Consider the following 6600-nt stretch of genomic DNA (forward strand, 5'->3'; position numbering starts at 1 on the left):
TAAGGGCATAAATGTCCAACCACAAAGCTTTCAATGGTGTGGACCTAATTCCATAACTAAGTGGACCCCACACATTCCACCAACTAGAAATAATGCACAATCTCAAACATAAAGGATAACATGCTAACATCTTTCATGTCATATATCATATTGGGCCCACTAGCCACATACACAACAAACCAAAAAAAATAAAAACTCCAATTATCCAGTTTATGCATTGTAAAATAGGTCTCTCTAAGCATGGTCCACTTGACTAGAGGTAGTATGAAAGGCACGTTACCCAGTCGGTAATGGACCTGCCCAATAGGCTCAAGGAAGGTTACCATTGTGGGTTTCTCATTCCCCAACAATTTCTCTTAGTGTTGGGCCTGCTTGGGCCTTAAGTTCGCATCATTTAGATGGGCCCAAGACCACCTATATCTTAAGAGAACATTTGGACAGCATGATCTTTCCACTAAATATTTTACGAGTTATACAACACCCATTTATAAAACATGCCAAGTGGACCTCATTACATGAAAGGCAAAGCCCATACTAGATAGCCCACTTAAGGTTTTTAAGCCCAACAATATCTGAGATTTAGTTTTTAGAGTTTAGATGCTGCATTAGATGCTTTGGGAAGGTGGTGGACCCTACTGATGTGGCCCCACATAATTTCTATATAAAACCGACTTTTGAAGCAAGGTTAGTTCTGGGTCATTTTAGAGTCAAATTCATGATCATGTGGGGCCTACATATGTGAAAGAAAATAACCACCTAGTAGCTCTATGTATGGGCTTTACAAATTATAAGGCAAGCCTCATTGCTTGGGTGAGTATAATTTACAGTGATGGCCTAAACATGGGTACTTGGAGAAATTGTGCAAGAGATATAGTGCAGAATTAGTTTTGGCCCAATTTTAAGTATATCTCATGTTCACAAGGGACCACATTACAGTGTGCTGTCAGGTGCCCTTAGTTGTACTATATATGGACTTCAAAAATTATAAGTTGGGACTAACTAGTTGCGCACACGTAATATTTGGTATAGGGCCAAACATAGGCACTTTGATTTTCAACACAACCATACCTGGCCCCATTTTGGGATCCACTCCCTAATCATGTGAGGTCTGTTTTGGCCCAATTAAAATATTATTTATCTATTCATTAGTGTAGGTTAGAGGTTCTAAGTAGTGGCCTAGTCAAACCTCTAGCGTGTGGTCCACTACAGAGGCCCAAAGTTGGTACAAAACATGAATAATCAGACAGTTTTTAGAAATGGGGTCTATGACAACTTAGGGCCCAATTTTCCAAACACTTGGGGGAATCATTCCTGACAAAAAAGGTGGGACATCCTAGCTCACTTAGATAATGATTAAACATCCCCAGAGTGGGACCCTTAACTACAGAATATGGGGTCCACTATAAGGTGTCAAAGAGGCCTACATGTAATACAGTTAATTACCTAGAAAATTTTCAGCAAACAGAAAGTGTAAAGGGAATGAAATAGATCCAATGGTAAGTGGGGCCCACATGCTAGCGAAGCATAGATAAGGAACACACAACAATGTACATGGGTGTCCATTTTAAAATGTATAAATCACAAGTGATCCCAAACCTAAGTTGGTCAATGAGAGGATAATTGTTATATATAACATAGATCCAACATATTCATCAAGTAGTACATGAAATATATTGATGAAATCTCTATAATTAGATTCTCTGTTTGAAGATCTGATCCAATGGATGGTTTGGGAACAAGTTATTCAGGCGATTTATAGGTTTCCAACCATATAGAGCATTGGATCCTTCTGGACCACACATAAAAATTCAAGATTTGTCCCTACAGAAGTATCTATCAGTCTAGAATTTTCTAATTTTTATCATGAAAGAATCTGACAATAGGGACCATACATATAATTATTAACTATCTCAAGTAAGTTAAGAGCAAACATCAAATACATCTGACCGTTGGAATCACGGATATGGCCTAGACAAGAATGGTCATAATAAGCTCCTAAATACATCTTTTGTATAAGGCCAAGATCTTAGCCGTTCGAACTCCGATTGAGGCTTATTATATACCATTGGAAAGCTAGTTCAATTCTCTGCGAATCCAATAGAACATATATTTTTAATACATTCATTAAAGGAATTAAAAATGGGTCTGTTTTAGGTAAATCAGAATCCTACATGTGTTGCTGGACAATAGCCAACTAAACTTAATGTTACGGATGATTGGACCATTGGATGGCTGCAAAATTTGGTCCAGAGTTAGCTCATATTGTGGTTCATATCATTCTCAAGTTTCAACTCCGATCTTTGCATGATTGATTTTATACAATTTTTAGAAGTTGCTGTCGAGGTACAAAAATAGAATTATGTATGAAGGGTGTGGGTATAATGTTCATCATGGTGGGGTCCACGTGTGTGACCCACTAGCTTAAAATCAAGTTGGCATTTGTGTTTATCCCAAGGTAGCAAGGTGGGCCACAAAAAAAATGAAAAGAGAGGGAGAGGGAGAGAGAATGGTTGGTGGTGGGAGGAGCTCCGCCACTATGAGCTCCTCTCATGGATCTACCACATATACATCAAATAGGTCCCAAATAGGTGGGCCATACATCAAGAAATCAGGTGGGAAAACCCTATCCCCACCACAAAAATTCAGGCCTTGATGGCCATAACAAGTTGCACAACAAAGAACATCATGGTGGGATCCATGGAGAATGGCCCCATCATAGATACATGCATGCAAACCATGGTGGGCCATTGGCCACACCTAGGGTCCAAGATGGGATCCCTAACATTGATTGGTTGGTCCCACTTACCCCATGCATAAAAATAAAGAAATCTAGCCTAAGGAGCACCCACCTCTTCTTCTTCAAGCCTCCTAGTAATCCTAAGCTCCTAAACTCCTCTAATGGTGGATGATGGGGTTTTAAGAGTTAGATGGGTGAGATCAATGGTGGAGAATGGACTGAGTTATGGGGTTTCTTCTTCTCCTCCTTAGAGCTCTAATGGTTGCAAATGGTAGGGAATGGTAGAGAATGGGAGAGAGAGGGGTAGTGTAGGGAAGGAATGATGGTGTGTGATGATGAGGTGTAAGAGGTAATGATGTGTTTGTAAGAGGCATGGGAAGAGAAAGAGGGTAGCATGCTAGTAATGATGGGTTGTAAGGCATGTGTGGGACTAGGCATGATGTCATGATATGTATAAGTTAGGCTAGGCTAGGTAGGCATGATGTCATGTAGTGATGATTCTAGTTGTAGAGATCCTTTTACTATCCCACAATGCACAATGTATGGCCGGGATTATACATAGCCATAACTCATAGCTTAGGCATCGCATTGGTGCGCAAGATGTGACGTTGGAACCGCGGTGACGGTGCAGTTGCAATGGTACAGGTTTTGAGTCGAGCTGACTTAGATCTTTGGGATGAGACTTAAGGTCGCAAGCAAACACCGTCTACAGGCCACAGGTTGCCGAAATTTGACAGGGAGGATCGCGGGAGTCCAAGGAGCGATATGGTACTAGGATATGGGCCTTACACATAATCCAAACAACTATTGGTTTTGACCCATATTCTAAGAGATGGCAATCATTCAAGAGGGCCACACAATGAATGGATTTGATCTTGGGATGCCATACCCTTAGTGATCAATGGTTAGCACTCAAATGAAGAAGGTGATCATTGTTTTAATAACAAGTTTTGTCCCAGCCCATTTTTCTTTGAACCGTTTCTTCCAGATTGTCTAGATTGACCAATGAAAGCTTCAGGGAGCTGAAGATTGAAGCTTCGGATCAATTTCCTTCATGGGATTGGCCAAGTGTTGTTTACGCCAACTTTCGATTGCTACCGTGAAATACGGTAGATGTTTGAGTTTGGATAGGTTTGTTACGGTGGAAACCAGCCATGGAATGTTCGTGGTGGGTCCCACGATCCTTATGTTAGAGTACCTTCTGAGAATTCCAACTCCGGTTTCAAATGGGTGATGTCAGTGCAGTTTCTGTTTTGAATTCCTCCTTGTGTGCATTTTTTGGCTTCTATTAATAATGACTGACTATCTACAACTCAAGTGACATCCACCATGAGGTTTGATTAGAGATCCTTGTAATGCAAGCGTTACAGATCATCTCTGTGATCATTGGAGATGGGACTCATGATCTGGCGAAACGGTTGGATCTTGCAGGCGGAGTTGAACTCGGACGCCCCTGGTGGAAGGATTCTCAACGCCATGAGCTTTTCTCGGGTGCTGTTACAGCATATAGAAGGCTCTTACTTCACGTTTGTAGGTGCGGTCCATTGTGATGTAGGTAAGAGCTTCCACACAGTCTATCAGCTTTACACAGTTGTGTTGGGCCATGGGCCCAAATACAAAGTAGATCTAAGCTTTGTGTGGGCCACACATTGTAAAAACATGTGAGTGAAACTCACCACAAACATTTCATGAAATTCATGTACGCCTCCTGTGTAAACAAAGATTTGGATTTATAATTACAAATTCACCCTTCTCCCTTATTGCAACTTCTGTCGTCCATTCCTCTCTGCTGCACCATCCAAAAGAAGTGAAACTTTACCAATTATCCTTATTTCTGAATATCTCTCAACTGGTTAAATTTGGGCCCTGATCTCTCAAGGATGACCGAGATGCTCTTTTAAATGGCTAGTGCACTCCGTGCTTCAAAACTGCGGTTGTACAAATCTAGTTGAAATATTATCCGGTAGTTTGGACATATACCATAGATCTTCATAACAACTGATTTATCCTAATATTCGAATGGCCCATTTGAGGGATCCAAATACGAAGGACGGTCAAATGATATAGTAAAAATATGAAGATTTGATGGTTGGTACTCTAACCATGCATATAGATGTATGTATGATCAGTTTTGTAAACAGATGAGTACAAGTGGGTATTTGAAGTGATCAAGAAACATTATATGTATACCGTTAGATTCAAGTGACTTGTTCACATATGTATGTTACTTGTATTGTCATTTTGATGGTGAGTTAAGCATATTCATAAGTGATGAACAAGATGAATGGATCAGAATCTCGGTTCGACATGTGTACAAGTGGATGTAGAGATTAGGTAGTTATTTTAGTATGATCGTGTGGTCCAAACTCAAAGTGGATGACTCAAATACATTTACTTAGTGGTAATTAGTTGATTGAACGTTTTGTTATGATGGGCAAATGAGAATACTCGGGTATATGATGATTATGTCTTAAAAATCAATGGTTGGATGACTTGATCTATAGATGAAGATTATTTCAAACAACCATTTATATGTAAGGTTAGGATTGACTTAATTGGTATCGTACACATGTACATACTACGTTGAATTCCATGGTAACACTCAAATCTTTCAATACTTAGGTATGGAAAAGTTTAGGGTGTTACACCCCTTCTCCCCAATAATAAGTTGTGACTTTATTCCTTGAATAGATGATGCAAATACTCCTAAGAATGTTTTAATATCCTAGATGCTTACGACATATTCTAATTGAACTGCTCTTGATTGTGCATGAATCTTTGAACCATATCCTCTTTGGGTCTTTTTTTAGTTAATAGCAGAATGAGGCTGAAAGGAAGAAACCCTTAAGGATTTTTTTTTTCTATATTATCCATTGGTCCATTCCTCCAACTGAAGTTCGGATGGTTCCACCAACTAGAATTATACGTGTTTGAGGTGGGAGCACTAAATGACCTTTGAAAATTGTTCATGGCATTAGATTGCTCACATAATAACTCTTGGAACACAGGAATTGTTACACACTCCCGCGTCAAGTGTATATTACTTGTGCAAATACCACAAACATTTTCAACGGTCTTGTTGGGTTTAGCTATTTCTACTCTCTTCAATTCCATGGCCTCAACCTTTATCATGTGGTTAGCCACCATAGCCTTGATGTTGTCTTCCTCCCTTAAGACTTATATTCCTCCATTCTCTTTAGATTGAGTCGACTTGGGGTTGGTGGATTTGGATGAAGTATCCCATGAGCATACATTTTCTACTATCATATCAAATTATTGACACACGTCATATGGATATTTGTTCATGAATTCCCCATTGTAGATCATCTCTATGAATTGACGCATGAGCGAAGTCATTTCATCATACAAAAGCTTATGACCTACCAAATTTTGTAGGCATGATGTGGGCAAGAACTTAAAAGACCCTTGAACCTTTCCAAGCATTATCAAATGGTTTCTTCCTCGTTCTGCGAGAAGTTCCTAATGTCCATTCTAAGGGTATTGGTCTTACAAACTCGGAAGATCTTTTTAAGGAATTCTTTGGTCATCTCGGCCCATGTTCCAATCGATTTTAGTCTCAAGGAGTGAAGTCATGACTTGGCCTTCTCCTTTAGTGAGAAAGGGAACAAATTTAGTCTAAGGTGTCTTCTGACACATTGTTAAAGTGCAAGGCCACTACAATCTCATCAAATTCTTTGAGATGCAGTTATGAACTCTAATAATCTAGTTCATGGAATTTTAGGAGTAGTTGGATCACTGCTGACTTAAAATCCACATTTCCGGCATTATGTGGAAAAATCATATGGGAAGGTGTGGTTGTCCTAGCTGGTTGTAAATAATCACATAAAGTTCTAAGTGGAGGA

At 39.6% G+C, this 6600-nt stretch overlaps 1 non-coding gene across 1 annotated transcript; it reads left to right on the top strand.

The window, feature by feature from the left end:
• Positions 1 to 6131: 6131 nt before the first annotated feature.
• LOC131250420 (small nucleolar RNA R71) lies at positions 6132 to 6237 on the top strand. Its single transcript, XR_009173345.1, has one exon. It is a non-coding gene; the product is annotated as a small nucleolar RNA R71 (small nucleolar RNA).
• Positions 6238 to 6600: the final 363 nt, after the last annotated feature.

This window comes from Magnolia sinica, chromosome 6 (assembly GCF_029962835.1).
Source record: "Magnolia sinica isolate HGM2019 chromosome 6, MsV1, whole genome shotgun sequence".
Lineage (NCBI taxonomy): Eukaryota > Viridiplantae > Streptophyta > Magnoliopsida > Magnoliales > Magnoliaceae > Magnolia > Magnolia sinica.